The sequence below is a fragment of the Macrotis lagotis genome, chromosome X (genome assembly GCF_037893015.1).
Source record: "Macrotis lagotis isolate mMagLag1 chromosome X, bilby.v1.9.chrom.fasta, whole genome shotgun sequence".
NCBI classification, from domain to species: domain Eukaryota; kingdom Metazoa; phylum Chordata; class Mammalia; order Peramelemorphia; family Peramelidae; genus Macrotis; species Macrotis lagotis.
This window is the reverse complement of record NC_133666.1, coordinates 269,970,438-269,991,222: the sequence shown is the minus strand read 5'-3', so window position 1 is coordinate 269,991,222 and position 20,785 is coordinate 269,970,438. Positions and strand designations below refer to the sequence as shown.

General features: G+C 34.5%; 1 protein-coding gene across 9 annotated transcripts in view; it reads right to left on the bottom strand.

Moving 5' to 3' along the window:
• The window catches only part of ARL15 (ARF like GTPase 15), a 521,133-nt gene that overhangs the window by 425,997 nt on the left and 74,351 nt on the right, over positions 1-20,785 (bottom strand). The window lies entirely within an intron of this gene.

The following is a 20,785-nucleotide window of genomic DNA, read 5'->3' as shown; positions in this document are numbered from 1 at the left end:
TTTACAGATAACAAAACTGAGGCAAGAGGATTAGGGACTTGCCCAAATTAACTTAGGTATTAAATGTCTAAGACCAGATTTGAATTCAAGAACTGTCTTCCTTACTCCAGACTCAGCTATCCACGCATCTCCTAACTACCTACCTAAATAAATGATTGTACACAGGATACATGTACAGTAGAACCTTGGAGAAAAATGCTCAAGTGACCACAGGACCAGTAAGATCTCCTGAAGAAGAAGAGATCCACTGAAGCTGAGTCTTAAAAGAAGCCAGGATGTCAGAAGCTGGTGAAAACATGGGCACAGTTAGTGCAAAGGCATCAAGACAGAATTTGAAATGTTACATTCTAGATCTGTCTTTATGATAGGGCCACACAAGCTATGGATTGGAAAAGTAGAAGACTGGAAAAGTTAGAACTGAATGATGGTGTGGAAAAGGTTGCTACAAAATTAAAAACTAGCAATATTTCCAAAAAAGATGGAAAACTTTTATGTTAATGTTTCCTAACCCAAATAATTATTACAAATTGGTAAAATAGCTAAATTCTCTACCTCAGACTACTACTACAAATTCTGTAACAAAGTTTTCCAGACTGAAATAGATACAAACCCAGAGGGCTTACAAGGGGACTGGGAATATTTATGATGATGATGATGGTGATGGTGATGGTGATGATGATGATGATGATTGATGATGATGATGACTGATGATGATGATGATGGTGGTGGTGGTGGTGATGATGATGATGATCATGATCATGATGATGATGGTGATGGTGATTATGATGATCATGATGATGATGGGAAGCCAGGAGGAACAGTAGACAGTGTGCCAGACTAAGGAAGATTAATTTTTCTGATTTTAAATCTGGTCTCATACTCTAATCTGTGTGATCCTGGACACTGTGTGTGTCCTGTTACTTTGTTACTTTGTCCTGTTACTCATCTATAAAACTGAGTTGGAGAAGGAAATAGCAAATGAATCTAGTACTTTTGTTGAAAAAATACCAAATGGGGCCATGAAGAGTCAGATATAACTGAAATGATTGAACAACATCATTGCTCCACCCTCCAGACCTTCATTCAGGAAGGAAAGATACCAATAAAGTGTTGCTTGTCAATGCTGGATTGAGATTTCAAATGATGAATTTATCCTAAGGGGGAGGCATGATACTATATAGCTAAAACCAAGAAAACCACAAAGGTCTCACAAATTCTTGGAGAAAAGACCTGGAGTATTCTTTTATCCCCCTGATAATTTAATTAGCACAGCTCAGCTCAGAAAGGACTCTCACTTTGAACTTGAACATTAGCTTTATTCAAAATGAACATTTATCAAATCATCATCTTCTTAGACCTGAATAATAGCACTTTCATCATTGGAGGGAACACCTACTCTAATTAAATCAAAGATCTTTTTTTCCAATTTTCCAATTCCAATAAGAAATATTTCCTTATGCTGATCTAAAATTTTCCTATCAATTGATCCTAACTCTTTGGTCCTCGGGACCAAATAGGATAATCTTCCCAACAGCTCAAAGATCACCAATAATGGTTAAACAAAGGCACCTGCCAGTTTTTCAGTAAGTTTCAATGTAATTCTCCCAGGTGATGTGACCCAGAATTACTAATAGCAAGTGGATGTTTCCTTATATTCTCATTTATTTCCTTTTTTAATAATTGTTTTAGTTCATAGTTGTGGTTCAGTGGTGAAATTTTCAAGTCCAACACACCCATTTTCAAGTTGACTTAGACCAAGTAAGTTCAGGGAGATTAGTGACTGGTCCAAAAGGCCCATAAAGGCAGTAACTGTCAGGTCCAGGATTCTAACTGAAGCCTTTGCTACCAGATTCAGGACCCTTTCTACTCTACCAAACTGACTCCCAAAGGTCCATTTTGTCGACCTTAGTCTATTCATTTTGATTTGAATATCATTCTCCCTGACAAACAAGCAAAATTTGTCATTATCATCCTTTATCTCAAAAGGATCAATGCTAACACCTCATTCATGTTTCTTTAAAATTGATATCTGTTGTCTTTGTATTTCCCAATATATATTCTTCCCATTTCAGAAAGTCAAGTCTTAAACAACAACAACAAAGGGAATGAAATGTAGGTAGGCACCTCAAAAAAAGTGTGATGCAACATTCCGTGTTCCATAAATGCAAAAAAGGGAGGGAAATGTCTTCTCAAGATTCCTTTGATCATTACAATTTCTCAATATTCAGCTTTCTATTCTTTTGTTGCTATTGTTCTTAACATTTACATTTTTCTGGTCACATATATATTGCTTTTCCTTAGAATCTTCCCATGCTTTTCTGTATCTATCATATCCACTGTTTCTTATAAAGCAGTGATATCCCTTTGTGTTTACATACAACAATTTATGTAGCCATTACCCAATCCATGACTGTCTGCTTAGTTTCTAATCCTTTTCAACTGCAAAGTGTTGCAATAAATATATATGGGGACTTTCTTGTTATAACTAATTTGCCTGGTATTGAAATCTCCAAGTCAAAAGGTATGGACATATTATATTAGACTTCTTCTTTGAATAATTCCAGACTTCTTTCCAGATTGGTTGGACTAATTCACAGTTTCACCCATACAACATTAGTGTGACTAATGATGGAATTCCTTATAACAAATGAACTTTACAAAATCCTTCCTCTTGTTCTTCAGGATTTCCTGCAAATCTTACAATGAATATAAGCCTTCCTTTTTTTGAACCAGATAGTACCAGTTTCATTTTTGTTTAATTCTAACAGAAGACTGGATTTTGTATTAGAGGACAGTCACAAAAATTCCAGAACTCTTTTTCTTCTTCTATAAAAGATGAGGTCAAGCTAGATGATGTCAAGGGTTCCTTCCAGGTCTAAATTTTATCTTCTTCCTTTGTACATCCTGGATTCCATCAGTTGTTCTTTTAAATGCAGAATTCTTCAATGAGTTTCCCATTGTGGGTTTATTACATCTTTGTCATTTTTCCTCTCTTCTGCCTTATTGGAGATCTTCCATATTTCACTATTCTGACTCAATTTTCCTATTTCAGGCCAGGAAATCAACCCTAATTTCAAAAAAATAGAGTGCGTATTGTACACTTCCAACCTTAGTTTTCTCTCCCACATCTAATTAGTTCAAAGGTCCTATAAAGGTTATCCTCAAATATCTCAAGGACTCAAACCTTCCTTTCCATCCTTACTGTCACAATGTTATACAGGAAAAAAATGATAGTATAGGTGGGATATTGGTTCTATCACTACTTATGCACATGACAGTGTATATCTTCTTGGTCTAAACGTAATGATCTATAAAATAAGGAGTAGGTCTAGAGATCCTTTAAGATTTTTTCAAATACTAAAATTCTAAGACCTTAATTTAAGGATTTCTTTTAAAAAAAATTATCTTGTCTCTATTTTACCCCCAATCAGTCAATAACCATTTATTAAGAACCTACAATGGGCCAAGCATTGTGTTAAGCACTGGAAGAGGGTTCAGGCCTATGAAGCATATCTGCTTACATTCTCTTAATTAAATAATTAATGAGCATAATGGTCTGGACTAGAGAGATCTAGTCAGGACAAAGTCCATCAAGAGGCTATCAAATGATGCATTTATTTTAAAAAAGGAGAGGAGAGGAGAGAAAGAGAAAGAGATGAGTAAAGAAGAAGGAAGGCGAGAGTAAAGATGCATTTAAATTGTACCTTCAATTGGGATGAAATCAGTCAACCTCTCAAAGTCCTTGGGCAACTCTCTAAGCCTGTTAACTGCAGAGATGATGCTGAGAGACTTTGAGAAAAGTTCCTTGCTCAAAGAACTCTACACAGATATGGTTTCATCTCCCTCTTCTGCCTTCTCACCCTCCCCCACCCAAAGAAAACAGTGCACTTAACAAAACTACATATTTATAACTAAATTTAAATGGATCCATGTCCTTCAATTGGGGAATGGTTTAACAAGCTGTGGTACATGTAGGAACATGAAACACTGTTGTTCTATTAGAAACCCGGAGGAATGGGAATTCAGGGACTGATGCTGAGCAAGATGAGCAGAACCAGAAGTACACTGTACACCCTAACGGCAACAAAGGGTTGATGATCAACCTTAATGGACTTGCTCATTCCATCAGTGCAACAATCAGGTACAATTTTGGGGTATCTGCAATGGAGAATACCATCTGTATCCAGAGAAAGAACTGTGGAGTTTGAACAAAGACCAAAGACTATTACCTTTAATTAAATAAAAGTTATCATGTAATTTTACTATTTCTTATACTTCATGTTTCTTCCTTTAAGGATATGATTTCTCTCTCATCACGTTCAACTTAGATCAATGCACACCATGGAAACAATGTAAAGACTAATAGACTGCCTTCTGTGGGGAGAGGGAAGCAAGATTAGGGGGAAATATTGTAAAATTCAAAATAAATAAAATCTTTCTTAAAAAAATAAATTTAAAAATTGGATTCCAAATACCAAATGCCCTCAAGAGCTCATTCATCCCTTTTCTCTGTTGATTCCCTCTTTTCTATTTATCCCTATATTTGTATATAAAGTTTGTCTTTAACATAGTGATAATCACTCTATTTTATATATATATATATATATATATATATATATATATACATATATATATACTTCTTTCTGTCTCTAGAGTTTACATTATTCCATAAAAATCCTTTAAGATTTATATTCATCATATTTTGAATTGCATTATGTCATTCCATTGCATAAATAGACAACATAGTTGATTCAGCTATTCTAATAGACACCTGAGTTGTTTCTACTTCTTTGCTATTACATCTGCCTACTAATACATTTGAAGGCCTTACTTTTTTCCATTTATGAAACTGGTTAGGACATATTCCCAATAACTGGATTATTGAAGCAAAAATATGATTATTTTTATCACTCTCTTTGTCTATATTGCCTTAGACTGCTCACCAAAAAAATTTTCCATTTGCAATCCATACCAGAAAATCAAGCTAATCTGATTGAAAACTGCTTATGAAATACCAAATTTCACAGACTCTTTACCTCAGAGAGATAATAGCTTTATAAAACAGAGGAATAAAAAGAAAGAAGAGCAATAACCACAATTGAGCAAAATTCTTCATTTCAATGACATTAGAAAAAGGCACTAAAATACCCAACCCAACCGCCTCATGATCCCACAGCTTCTTTGTTTATCTATAAGGAAGTCCAGGAAAAAAATTTATGGAGCCACATATGCACCACTCCCTAGTAGCATAGGAAATAATTCTTTTCTGTCGACACCCTAACATTAATTTAAAAAAAAACAGTATAGAGATCACAAATTAAAACACAATAAAGGTCAAAATAAGAAACAGTCTGAAAATTCATGGTAATGCCATTATAAATACTGTACAATGGGATTTCACATCTATTTGAATAACTAAGCTGCCCATCAGTGGTTGAAAAGCAATTTTAAAAGCAAGAGCACTCTGTTAGGTCCAAAGTGCACAACATCTGTCTCCTCCCATTTATTTTTTCCATCACAGTTTTCCCTTTCTGTGATCCTGATTCCATATCCCAGACTAAAAACAAAAAGATAGCCATTAAAATTGTACTTTTACTGTCCATTAAAAATCACAACACTATTTTTTCATCCTAATTAACATTAAGTTCTAATTAGTGTACTTAAAAATGAATCAAGAAAGCACTTACATAGAATGACCTTATAAATTTTGATCACAGAACAGTTTTCACTGTTAGAGATGGGTACTTTTATGTATCTCTTATTTAGAGCACTGTAATTAATTTTAAAATGCAAGACAGAGCTACCATAGCTCCCTACTTTCCTCATAACCTCAACCCTCTCTCCTTCTGAGAAAGGCTGAGCAAATTCTAAGAGTACTATGTGGCTAATAATAATATATTGATTAACAATGGGTAAAATCTGCTTGTCAAAACAGTAATAACTGCATCTTAGCCAAAATTATTTTCATAAACATCCAAATAGTTAAATTAAAAACTAAAATTATAAACTCACATTCAATTAAAAAAACAGCACCTAAAATTGAGCTAACAAAGTTTTATCAAAGAGTTAAATTACTTAGCAAAAAAACATGCATTAAAAGGTAGATGAATTAAAGAGAAATAGTTATTTCTATAAGTGCCTGAAAATAGTTTGCTCCCTTATAGAAATTAAATGATTTAGACAATTCAATTGCTTAGCAACCCTTTTTTCAAAATGCCCAAAAGTTGCATTCAATAATCAATGAAATTAACTAGGTCTTATTAAATTAGTTAAATTAAGATGGTTTTATTACATTCTAAAAGTTGATTTAAGACCACAAATAACAACTCAGTATTTAGATTGGGCAGATTTAGAAAATATTGAAGAACTTGCCAGCAATTCACCATGTTTGTATTTCTCCCAAAGGCAATGAATAAGTATATCTACACTAAGTGAAAATTGCTTTCTCTATCACAAGAAAAGCTAAAAGGGATAAATGGTTACCTCTCTTATCATAGCTTAACAAGACAGATAACATTCTCTAAGAGAATGAAAGAAAAGGTAAGAAAGAAAATAAGAAACAAAAAGGTTATAAGGAAACAAAGAAGAATATAAGCTTGGGGTATGAAGGTCAAGAGGTTGGAAGAGAAAATAATGTGAACAGAGAAGGAAAGATAAAGGAGAAGGGCCTTTTGAGACATATAATAGATAGGACTTTCTTTCTACAGAGGAAAGGTCTGGGCCAGCTGAGAGGCAGCCAGTTACTTGTGTCCCATGGTAAGCTAAGGTGGAATCACAGATGCCATGAAGAGTGATAGCATCTGGGAAGAAAAGATACATGGTGGTGCTAGGGGTTTCACCACTGAAAGTTATGGAGGTGACCACACTTTAAACCAATATGAACACTCTGTAGGTGGGCTGTCTTCCTGGGTTGTGCATTGGATATGCAGTAGTGAGCCTTTTGAGATCTGTCAGACTTGATGACAATCATCCAGTACTGTTGATCCACACTGCCAAAAGGAACCTAGAAAGAATCTCTTGGAAACAAGAGACAGAGGAGATCATAAAAGATAAAACAGACAATTTCAACTATATAAAACTAAAAGACTTGCATTCTCAATAAAAATAGAATAAGAAGTGAGACTCCAGTGGAAACAATATTGTTATCAAATGGCCCCAATAAAAATCTGATACCAAAATATTTAGGAAATTGATTCAAATATACCATACCTCAACAGGTAAGTATTCAAAAGAGATAAGCAATTTTCTTTCTTTTTTTTTTAAGGCTTTTGCAAGGTAAATGGAGTTAAGTGGCTTGCCCAAGGTCACACAGATAGATAATTATTAAGTGTCTGAGGTCAAATTTGAACTCAGGTACTCCTGACTCCAGGGCAGGTGCTCTATCTACTACTCCACCTAGCCACCCCAAGATAAGCAGTTTTCAAAGAAAAGCTCAAATGATCAATGATCATTTGAAAACAGGCTAGAAATTCAAAAAGAAATGCAAATTAAAATTATTCAGACTTTATTTCACATCATGCGAATTGGCAAATACAACCAAAAAATAGAGAATACTCAATTTTGTTGAGAGGGTTAAAGAAGAAAGACAGTAGTACATTTTTGACAGAACAATGAAGTGGGTAAGGAAATTGACTAAACTATATCTTTGACATCTTGATCCCACTACTGACAAAATATACACAGGATGTCAAAGAAATTAACCCAAGTCTAATAAAATCCTATATAAAGCAGTGTTAGGTAACCAAGAAATGTGAAACAAAGTGGAGTCCAAAAATTGGAGAATGATAAAAAAAAAGCAATAATACAAATATAATAGCATATTATTGTGCAGAAAGAAATGTGAAGATTTTAAAGAAATATAGGAAGATTGACAGGAAGTGATGCAAAATGAACTAATCCCAAACAAGAAAGTGGTATATACAATGACTACAACAATGTAAGGACCACTAATGGGAAGTTAACAACAAAACAAAAACAAAAGAAAAAACAAAGTCCAGGAGATCAGATAATGAAAGGTATCTTACAGTCATATGGAAGAGAACTAGGGAACTACAACAAAAAATACTGTAGATTCTGTCAAATGTGGTCTCTGTAGAGAATAGATTTGCTTAATTGTTTAGGGACCTGGCACACAGTAGGTGCTGAATAATTTTTTTTTCCTTCCTTTCATCTTTACAAGGGTTGCATTTAGGATATTGGAAAAGGATCTGAAATGACTGTGACAAAAACCGAAAAGGCAATGTTTTGCTATTCCTAAAGAATTTCAAGGGCTATGAAGTTCTGGACAGGAAATAAAAGGATGTAAGGGCAGGGGGACATTTTCATCATTATTGCCTGTTTAAGGTGAGAACTTACTGAGAAAATAAGATATAAATTACAGGGGGGGAGGAAATTAAGGAAGAAAGCAGGAAAACAGGAAGGGAAAGGCAGAGATAAGAGTTCTTATCTTTTTTGCTAAAATGGAATTTTAAAGTGCTTTCATCAATATGCATTAGTCTATAATTTGGTTTCTCCACTTTATCCTAATTTAGGTTACAGGACCACATAGCTTCAAAGAACGAGTTTTCTCTGTCTTTGAAAGTAATTTTTGCAGTCTAATTAAAAAAAATTCTTAAAACATGTCAGAATTCACTTGTAAATACATCAGGATCAGAATTCATAGTTAATTTATGTTTTACTTATGTTTACTATGTTTTACTTAATTTTTCAGAGAATATACTGTTTAAAACCCCAGTTTTATTTTAACTAGTTGTTTTTTCTTCCTTCTTATGGTTAACCATCCACTTCCTTTGATAACAGTTTTGCTGTTATATAATTTCATGTCGCTGAAGTTTCTGAAATTCTCTATTTCATTTCCATTTGCTGTACATCACCTTTTTTCATATTTATTTTATTCATTTTTCCCTTTAAAAAAAACTCTATTAGAAATGTTAGCTTTAGGAGCAGCTAGGTGGCTTAGTGGATAAAGCACTGGCCTTGGAGTCAGGAGTACCTAGGTTCAAATCCAGTCTCAAACACTTCATAATTACCTAGCTGTGTGGCCTTGGGCAAATCACTTAACCCCATTTGCCTTGGAAAAAACCTAAAAAAAAGTTAGCTTTACATAGAAGGAATTACATGAACTGATGCTGAGTGAAGGGCACAGAACCAAAAGAACACTGTAGACCTTAACAATAACACTGAGATGATCAACTGTGATGGATGCAACTCCCTTCAGCAGTTCAGAGATCAAAGACAACCCTCAAAGACTGGTTATGGACAATAACATCCACATCCAGAGGGGGAAAAACCATGGAATTTAAATGCATGCTATGCTTACTTTTTAAAAATTTCTCTTATGTTTTTCCTTCCTTTCTCATGGTTTTCCTTTCCCCTGAGTTCTAGCTCCTCTTTCACAAAATGTCTAATAGGTAAATATGTTAGACACAAATGTACATGAACAACTTTTACCTGACTGTTCTCCAACATGGAAGGGAGGGTGGTAGAAAAATGTGGAACTAATAAATTTGCAAGTAGATGAATGTTGAAAAAGTACTATTGCATGTAATTAGAAAAATAAAATAAAATTTCAATTTAAAAAAAGGTACAAAAGAAACAGTAAATGACTACAATAATGTACTATTTGATAAACCCAAAGACACTAGCCTCTGGATTAAGAACTCATTATTTGGGGTGGCTAGGTGGCGCAGTGGATAAAGCACCAGCCCTGGAGTCAGGAGTACCTGGGTTCAAATCCGGTCTCAGACACTTAATAATTACCTAGCCTAGCCTAGCCTAGCCGTGAGGCCTTGGGCAAGCCATTTAACCCCATTGCCTTGCAAAAATCTGGAAAAAAAAAAAGAACTCATTATTTGACTTGACTTACTGGGAAAACTGGAAAATAATATGCCAAAAACTAGGCATAAACCAACATCTCACACATATACCAAAATAAGGTCAAAATTGATACAGAATTTATACATAAAGAATGATACCCAGGAGTACCTGGGTTCAAATCCAGTCTCAGACACTTAATAATTACCTAGCTGTGTGGCCTTGGGTAAGCCACTTAACCCCATTTGCCTTGCAAAAACCTAAAAAAAGAAAAAAAGAATAGAATACAACTTTGAAGCAAGTTTCTCTGGTAAGTTCTTCATTTTCAGACACTTAATAATTACCTAGCTGTGTGGCCTTGAGCAAGCCACTTAACCCCATTGCCTTGCAAAAACTAAAAAAAAAAAAAATGATACCACAGACCAATTAAGAGAACAAGAAATATCTGTTGGATTTATGGAGAGGGGACAAGTTTATGACCAAATAAGAGATAGAGAACATTATACACTGCAAAAATGGATGATTTTGACTATATTAAAGTTTGTGCACAAATACAACCAATGCAGCCAAGATTAGAAGGAATGCAGAAAACTGGGAAACCATTTCCATTGCTAGAGTTTCTGATAAAAGACTCATTTCTAAATTATACAGAGAAGTGAATCAAATTTATAAGATTACAAGTCATTCCTCAAATGATAAATGCTCAAAGGATATGAACAGCCAGTTTTCAGATATAGAAATTAAAGTTATTTATAGTCATATGAAACAATACTACAAATTATTATTGTATAGAGAAATGCAAATTAAAACAACTCTGAGGTACCTATCAGATTGACTAAGATGATAAAAAAAGAAAATGATCAATACTGGAGAGGATGTAGGAACATTGGGACACCAATGCAATTATTTGATGGTAGAATTGTGAACTGATTCAGTCATTCTGGAGAGCAATTTGAAACTATGCGGAAAGGCATAAAACTGTACATACCTTTTGATCCAGCAATAGAACTTCTAGGTCTTTATCCCAAAGAGATCATTAAAAAAAAAAAACAGGAAAAATCTCACATATTCAAAAATATTTATAAGGGACGGCTAGATGGCACAGCGGATAGAGCACTGGCCCTAGAGTCAGGAGTACCTGAGTTCAAATCCGACTTCGGACATTTAATAATTACCTAGCTGTGTGGTCTTGGGCAAGCCACTTAACCTCATTGCCTTGCAAAAACTAAAAAAAAAAAAAAAAAAAAAAAAAAATTTTAAATAAAATAAAAAATATTTATAGTAGCTCTTTTTGTAGTGGCAAAGAATTGAAAGTTGAGAGGATGCCCATCAATTGGGGAATGACCGAACAAGTTGTGGTATATGAATGTTATGGAGTATTACTGTTCTATAAGAAATCATGAGAGACTGAATTTTAGAAAAGCATGGAAAGATTTGCATGAACTGATGCTGAGTGAAGGGAGCAGAACCAAGAAAACATTAACTGTATTACTGTGAGATTGTCAGCTATGATGAATGCAGCTCCTCTCAGCAGTTCAGTGATCAAGATCAATCCTGAGAGAGGTGCTATGTACAATGCCATCAACATCCAGAGAAAAAACTATGGATTCTGAATACAGAGCAAAGAATAAATGTTCATTTTTAAAAACTTCTTTTATGTTTCTTCTTTCTTTGTCATGGTTTTTACCCCCAATTCTAATTCCTCTTTCACAATATGACTAATCTGGATATGTTAAACACAATTGTACATGTACAACTTTTACCGGAGTGTTCACCACCATGGGGAGTGGAGAGGGAAGGAAGGGGTAGTAGAAAAAATATGGAATTCATAAATTTGCAAATGAATGAATGTTGAAAAGTACCTTTGCATATATTAGAAACAAAATAAAAAAACTCAAGAAGGTGATTCATTCTTTGTTAGTCCTTCAAAAAGAAACCCTTCTTTATTTTGTTTGCTATTTCAATATCTTTACTAATTATATCATCTTATAAATTTTGTTGTTTGGGGAAGCTAAGTGGTGCAGTGGATAAAGCATCGGCCCAAATCGGGTCTCAGACACTTAATAATTACCTAGCTGTGTGGCCTTGGGCAAGCCACTTACCCCCCATTTGCCTTACAAAAACCTTAAATAAATAAATGAATTGAATAAATAAATAAATAGGTAGATAGATTTTGATGTTTGTTATTGTTTTAGGGATATTAAGTTATTGACTTTTCTGCAGATTTTTTAAAGTCTATTGTATGGTAAACATCCAGGATGTGAATATGAATTTCTCTTAATCATAGTGGTCCAGATTCATTGAATATAAGGCCCATATTTGGACATTCACTTAGAAGCAGTTATATAATGAAGTCAGATGTATAGTCCTTATTTGGGTCTGGAAGTAGCTACCATTATATAAATTGTTGATTTAAGTCTCAGATGTGACATGATGCCAGCTTTGTTCTAGGCCCCTATAAATGTCCAGGATAGGGGGCAGACTATGCTCGCTGATGGAGCAGACAGTGAGCAAAGGCATAAATGGAGTAGACTGGACAAGGGGGAGAAATGGATTAGGAACTTGGTGAACTGATAAGCAAACTTAGGCTCTACAGCTACATTTAGACTCTGCAGCCTCCCACTGCGCCAAGACTGTACAATAAAAAGTTATAAATCTCTCAAAGCCTCCTCAGCATTCCTTTGCTCTCTGAAAAAAGAACTTGCAAAGTTAAAAGGATGGGATTTGTTTGAAACATCAAGGTCCTCTCAATTAGATAAGGAGTTACATTTGACTTAGTCTCAGGAAGATTGGATCTGACATACATCTGGAGAGGTCGAATTGATTTGACTTACATGTATGTTCTGTTTATCAAATTTTTCTTTTCATATTCTGTCAATGTTTTCAGAAAAAGAAATGTTGACCTGAATAATATTTTAGTAAGTTGTTTTACTAGCTTCATTTTATCTAACATTGATTTATTGTTCCTTGATCCAGTTAATACTCAGGATATAATTACTTATGTCTGTTACCTTTTATTCATATTTACTTTATTAATTACCCTTTTTTAGCAATATGGTTGAAAAAGGATGAGTTCATTGTTTCTACCTTTTCACATTTTTATGTCCTCTCAAATGATGGCTTTTTATAATGTTTTTAATACCTCTGAGAATAAATTCTTTAATGCTCCCATTTAGAAAGTACCATCTTTTCAAACTACTTTTTCATAATGTCTATTGAGCTATATATCCTTATCTTTCAACTGTGTTTATCCAGGTCTTAGAGTATATGCAGTTTATCCAGTACTTAGAGAAGTACTGAAGTCTTCTGTGATTACTGAGTTTGTATCAAATTGTTTTTTGTAGGGGTGGCCAGGTGGTGTAGTGGATAAAGCACCGGCCTTGGAGTCAGGAGTACCTGGATTCAAATCCAGTCTTAGACACTTAATAATTACCTAGCTGTGTGGCCTTGGGCAAGCCACTTAACCCCATTTGCCTTGCAAAAATCTAAAAAAAAAAATTGGTTTTTGTATTTGATTTGAATTTTTATTCTGTTAGAGTTTTGGTATTTTTGCAATTCAGTTTGCTTTTCCTTTTGGCTCATGTATATTTTACAATGACATTGTCTAACTGTGATGTCTATGTGCAATAAATTTTATTACAGCTCTATCTGAAATCATAATTTCCTACTTCTTTGAAATTTTCTGAAACATGATAATCTTGTTTCAGTCATCTCAGATATTTGTATAATTGTGTCGGTAAGAAGTTGTCTCTCCCTTAATTTCTAAAGAATAACATTCCTAATTAGAATAAAATGAACTTTATATAGCAATTTAAGGTTTATAAAAGTATTTTACTACTTTATTTCACTTGATCCTCACAACAATACTAAAAAAAGTTATGATGGGGGCAGTTAGGTGGCACAATGGATAGAGCACCAGCCCTGGAGTCAGGAGGACCTGAGTTCAAATCCAACCTCAGACACTTAATAGTTACCTAACTGTGAGACCTTGGGCCAAATCACTTAACCCCTTGCCTTGCAAATAAAAATGCATTTGGAAAAAAAGTCATGGTAGGTAGGAAAAAAATATGGTAGACTTTCATTTTGCAGATGGAAAAACAGAGTCAGACAAATTAAGCCCATGATCATATAAAGTTGTCAGGTGACTAATTCAAACCCAACTCTCTAACTCCAATTCAGATTTCCTTCCATTGCTCTTGATACATTCATGTTAAATTTTCTGGAACTGCAAATACTTTACATCAAACAATAGGGCAAATAATTTTATTTACTACTCTTACTGAAACTGCAAGGAGTATGATTTCCTGTTTAGTCCCTGTGTTTAGGTATAAGCCTGTGCCAACTGTCATGACTGCATTTATAAAATTTCATTTATTATGAATGCAGTCAAACTAGAACACTAAAAATCTGAACTATGTGTTTAAACAAGGTACATTTATTTTTAACATTTAAATCTCAAAAATAATCAAAAAATTGTCACTGTCACATACTAGACGAGATTTTTAAAACAACAGACTAAAACTTAAAATTGAAGTAAGAGTTCTTTTGAACATTTCTATCTCAATGAATGAATTCTTGGAATCAGATTTTACTGTTTTAGATTCTCTTAAGCCAAGGCTGTCCAAAATGCAGGCACAGAGCAATTTTATGGGGCCACCTGTAGGTTTACTAAATGCTTTAGTAAAGGAAGCCTCTGCTTCTGCAGAGCTCTCACTAAAATGCAAATCAAATTATATTGTCTATTGTTTCAATAAAAACTTTTAAAAGTAAGGGTAGACAACCCTATCTTAAACCATTGATAATTTTTCCTTCTTAGAATTACCAGTTGTAGGGTATTTTCAAAGTATGAGAGGAAACAGTACTGGCTTAGGACTCAAGAAACACAGATCCTAATAATAATGCTGAGTCTGAGAAGTTAAAAGAATTTCAGCTTTGTGCTCTTGGTGTCTATACCTGAAACTAAATGATTTCTTAAATCAGTATAGTACTAAATAATGAATTTTTTCACACACCTTTGACACTGAAATGTTGACTTTCAAAACACTACCTCTATCTTTGGAAACTGATTAAAGTTGGGCAGACTATTCTAGGCAGTTTTGTTTTAATTGCTGTTAATGGGGCAGTTAGATGGCACAATGAAAAAATGGCACTGGCCCTGGAGTCAGGAAGTCCTGAGTTCAAATTCAGACTCAGACACTTAATAATTACCTAGCTGTGTGACCTTGGACAAGACACTTAGCCCCATTGCCCTGCAAAAAAAAAAAAAAATGCTGATAATGCAGAATATATTTAACTTGCTTATGAATGAAAAGAATGGTTTTATACATCTCTGAGTGTAACTTCAAAATGGCACCTATAAATGAAATTACGAACCACTTTTAGATATAAACAGGAGAAAATGTTGTACACCATCTTATGTTTTTAAGTAACCCTGTTTCTAGAAGCACTTAAACAAAAGTAAGATAAAAAAAAAGTTGCACCAAAATCCTAAATTTCACAAATAACTAGTAAAGCACCAGGGGCAGCTAGGTGGTGCAGTGGATAGAGTGCTGGTCCTAGAGTCAGGAGTAACTGAGTTCAAATCCAGCCTCAGACATTTAATAATTCCCTAGCTGTGTGGCCTTGGGCAAGCCACTTAACCCCATTTGCCTTGGAAAAAACCTAAAAAAAAGTGCCAGATTTGAAGCAGCTGAATGGAGTAGCAAAATCAGAAAGATCTGAGTTCAATCCTGACTCAGTTCGTAGCCATGTGAACCTCCCTGAACCTCAGAAATCGCTGTCTGTAATGAGGATAATTTTAGCAACAACCTCACAGAGTTGTCACAACGCTCAAATGAGGTTTTATATATATATATATATATATATATATATATATATATATATAGCACTTTGTAAACCTTAAAGACCTCTGTCAGTTATTATTATTGCTAACATTATTTTCAAGGGTTAAAATAATGGAGTTTTTCCTAGCCAATAATGAATTCATTATAGTCAGATTCTGGCTATATATAAAAATATATATAATTAACAATATTGTGAGATAATAACTATGATGGATGCAGTTCCTCTCAATTGTTCAGGGATCAAGGACAACCTTGAGAAACTTGCTATTGACAATGCCTTCCACATCCAGGGGGAAAAAAACATGGAATCTGAATGCAAACTATGTTCACTTTTTAAAAACTTCTCTTGGGGCAGCTAGGTGGTGTCGTGGATAAAGCACGGGCCCTGGAGTCAGGAGTACCTGGGTTCAAATACGGTCTCAGACACTTAATAATTACCTAGCTGTGTGGCCTTGAGCAAGCCACTTAACCCCATTGCCTTGCAAAAACCTAAAAAAAAAAAAACTTCTCTTATGTTTTTCCTTCCCATCTCATAGTTTTCTTTCTTTCCTCTTAATTTTAATTCATCTTATACAAAATGACTAATTTGATAATCACAAATATTCATAAGACTTTTACCAAACTTTTTCACTGCCATGGGAAGGGGAGAGAGATAAGAGAGAGAAATGTGAAATTCAAAAATTTGCAAGTGGATGAATGTTGAAAAATTACCCTAGCTTGCAAATGGAAAAAAGAAACTAAAATTTCAATAAAAAAAAAAGAAAGGAAAAATGTGTAGGGAGGAAAATAGTCTGAACCAATAAAATACTTCAGGACTAAATTTATAGGTGCTACACAGAAATTGCTAATGGATTGTACACCTGACTAAACATTCTCATCTGTGTCTTATTTCAATTGGATTCTGTTACATGTGCTAAAAGAGAGTTCCTTTCTAACATTATTCCTAATAGATATGTTGCAGAAACTAATTTTTTTAGAAAAATAATTTTGTTTACATTATAAAATGTGTGAGAAAACAGCTCCAACAAATCTAGAACTGAATGGTTATTTATAACTGCATCCTGTTTAGCAACTTGAAAAAGCTCAGTCCCACATTTTTCAGTCTCCTCTGACTGAGGCTTAATAGAATATCCTTGTTATGGGGTCTGCTGGTAGGGAGGAGTCCTGAATCGACATCCTGCAATTCACACCCAAAGATCACATAGTCTGCTAAACTCAACAACTACAAAACAAAACAACAAAACAGTCACTTTCCCATTTCCTTTGTTGTACCCCATTTTTAAACTTCTGAACACAAAGAAGGGTGGGAGGGGTGTTAAAAGGAAGAGGGAAGGAAGAAAAAAAGAACTTATTTTAAAACAAAGGCAAATTACGGTATAAACTTGAGATTAATACTCCTTATCTAATTTTTTAGAAAACAGCCCAAAATTTTTCCAAGATCACTAGAAATATAAATTTTTGCAAATATTTAATCAAAATTTTTAACTTAAGTTATTATAAGCCACTACACTATTTCCAACTGATTGCAAGTGGTAAACATTACAACTGACATTAAATATAGCATATGAATGTTTGCAAAGCTCTTTTCACCCTTTATTTCATTTGATTTCACAACAACCCTGTGAGTAGGTTCTACAGAAACTTATAGAAACATCTTAGAGACTCATAAACTGACTTAAAATGTTTTAAAGCTATAGTAACCATTCTGCCTGCTGGCTGCTATATAGACTTCATTAATAATATTTTCCTGAGGCTACTCATTCACAAAAATTTCCCTCTTAAACCCTTCTCCTTATCTCACATCACTCAGATACTTTCTATAACTATCCTTCCAAAGTCAGCCCCTCTACAAGTATAATTGATCCCCTTTTGTATCATCTCAGCAAACAAATGGCCCTTATTATCATTTATCTTCAACTTTGCCCTTGTGTACTGGGTGATTCCCTACTGCCCACAAACAGTCCTATGATTCTCTTATCTTCAGGAAACCCTCACTTGATCTAACTATCCCCACTAATTATTTTTTCTTTTCTTAGAGGAAATCAGGGATAAATAACTTGTCCAGGGGATACATCTAGCATCTGAGACCAAATTGGAATTCAGATTCTCCTGATTCCAGGGCCAAGGCTTTATCAACTGAGCCACCTAGCTCACCTAGCTGCTGGAATCCTCACTAGCTATCATCCCATGTCGTTCCTGCTTTTATTAAATTTCTTGAGAAAGTCATCCACAAGTACCTGACTTCCTTTCCTCTTACTCTTTCAAACTCTCTATAGTCTGGCTTCTGGCCTCTACCTTTAATTAAAATTGCTCTCTCCAAAGTTAGTAATGATCTTTAAATGGTATTTAACACTGTGTTATACCAGGAATCCTGTTTAGCCTTCTAAAAAGAATCAGCTTATTCAAATATTGCCTTAACTCCTTTTTTGTTCAAAACCTCATACAACCATATTTCTAGGTTCAAGTTACTAAAAATAATGAATCCCCTTAAGTGGCTACATTTGCACATTCTCACTATTCAAAATTATATTTATGTAATATGCAATCACTGGCTCCAGCTCAAAAGAAATGAGCACTACAAATTCCAATAATTCAAGGATTTTTTATTCTCTTTAATAAGGACCAAGTCATCCTTTATTTCCTAAATCCTTTACTTACTCCTTTCAAAGATGATGAAGTTCTACCACTAATATTAAAAAACACATCAAGTCATCTGAATGCTTGGTGATGCTTAAGCAACACTTAGTAGTAAAGTAGTTTGAGAATATAGGATATAGGGTAAAATACCAGTTGAAAGAATCCACCAATCACCTCTTGAAAGAGATCCCAAAATAAAAACTTCCAGGAATAATACAGACAAAATTCCAAAATCTAAAGAGAAAATATTACAAGCAGCCAGAAAAAAAACAATTCAAATGTTGAGGAGTCACAGTTAATATTACATAGGATGTAGCAGCTTCTACATTAAAGGATCAAAGGGCTTGGAATATCATATTCTGGAAGGAAAAGAGTTTGAATTACAAACCAAGAAAAACTGACCCTCAAATAGAAGACTCAAGAGAAGAATAAAAAGATTAAGACAGGAAAAAAACAAGTTATTAAGAAAGGTCATTCAATAAATTATTCACTAAGATTAAATGGTATACATATATAGAACCATCAATGAGAGCAAATGGAGAAACTTTGAGTAACATGGACAAGTTCACTTCCCTTGGCAGTACACAGGGAGGTACACATTGATAATCAAGTTGACCCATGCATGACCATAGCTTGCTCAGTATTTGGGAGGCTTCAAAAGATGGGAAAGAGGTATTAGACTGACTACCCAACTGAAAGTCTACAGAGCTATTGGTGCTGGCCTCATTGCTATATACCTATGTAATCTGGACAGTCTACCAATGCCATGTCAGGAAACTAAATTGCTTCCACTTATATTGTCTTACAAAGATTCTAAAGATCACCTGGCAGGAGAAGATTCCAGACACTGAGGTCCTTTCTTGAGCTTACTGCTTAGCATTCCAACATAACTACAGAGAGAACAACTATGATGGGCTGGACATATTGTTAGAATCCCAGATGTAAGCTAGCCCCCAAAAAAACTATTTTATGAAGAACTCACACCAGGTAAGTGCTCACAAGGGAATCAGAAGAAGTGATACCAAGATACCCTGAAGGTCTCTCTTAAGAACTTTAGAATTGATTGTACAGCATAGAAGACACTAGCATAGGACTGCCCAGCATGGTGTGCCCTCCTCAGTGAGGTAGCTGCACTCTATGAGGAAAGCAGAACTGAAGCAGCTCAAAGAAAATGTGAAATTCGTAAATTTAGAATGGGCACCCCAAGTGTTCACATGGACTATTTGTGACTGAGCTGTGGTAGAACATTCTGAGCTCATACTGATCTGATCAGCCATGGTCAGATACAATGTAATTTGTCTCATGGTGATGTCATTTTGGTCTTCTTTAATAATGAAGGACAAGGGGAGGTTAGGTGGTGCAGTGGATAAAGCAGCAGCCCTGGAGTAAGGAGTACCTGGGTTCAAATCCGGTCTCAGACACTTAATAATTACCTAGCTGTGTGGCCTTGGGCAAGCCACTTAACCCCATTTGCCTTGCAAAAAAAAAAAACTAAAAAAAAAAGAAACATCAGGAAGGACAAGAACCAACCAACCAACCAAGATCAAATGGTTTACATACATACATGAGAAGATAATTCTAATTCTTAAGAACTATATATCTATTAGGTCAGTTGAAAGACATAGATACATAGAGTGTGCATAGGTATAATTTGATTTTGATGAAATGATACAAAAAAATTAAGGTATTTTAAAAAAAGAAGAGAGCAGAACAGAGTAAATTCTATCATAGGAAAAGGTGCAAAAGACACATTTCAATGGAGGGAAAGAAGGGTATGGGGGTGAGCATTGTTTGAACCTAACTCTCATCAGATTTGGCTCAAAAAAAAGACTACCATACATATTTGGTAGGGTATAGAAATCTCATATTATAGAGAGGTAAGAGGGGAGGGGAAGAAAACCATTGGTCAATTTGATTTAAAAAAGACAGAAGAGCAAATTACTAGTATCAAAAATGAAAAAGGTGAATTCACCAACAATGAAGAAATTAAAGCAATAATTAGGAGCTGTTTTGTTCAACTGTATGCTAATAATCAGACAATCTAAGTGAAATGGATAAATACTTACAAAAATATAAATTGTCCAGATTAACAGAAGAAATATAATACATAAATAACCCCATTAAAAAAGAAGAAATTGAACAAGCCATCAATGAACCCCCTAAGAAAAAATCCCAGGATCAGATGGATTTACAAGGAAGAGCTAAAACAGAGAAAGAAAACCATAGACCAATTTCCCTACTGAACATTGATGAAAAAAATTTTTAAAAAAATATCAGCAAGGAGATTATAGCAATACACAACCAAGAATGCTCTATGAACAGGTGAGATTTATCCAAGGAATGCAGAGCTGATTCAGTATTAGGAAAACTGTCAGCATAATTGACCATATCAATAACACAACCAATAGCACTGAGTAGTGAGTATGCGGGAGTATGCTGGATCCCAAGGATTCCCAGATAACTACAGAGTATTTGGCAGTAATTTAGATAAA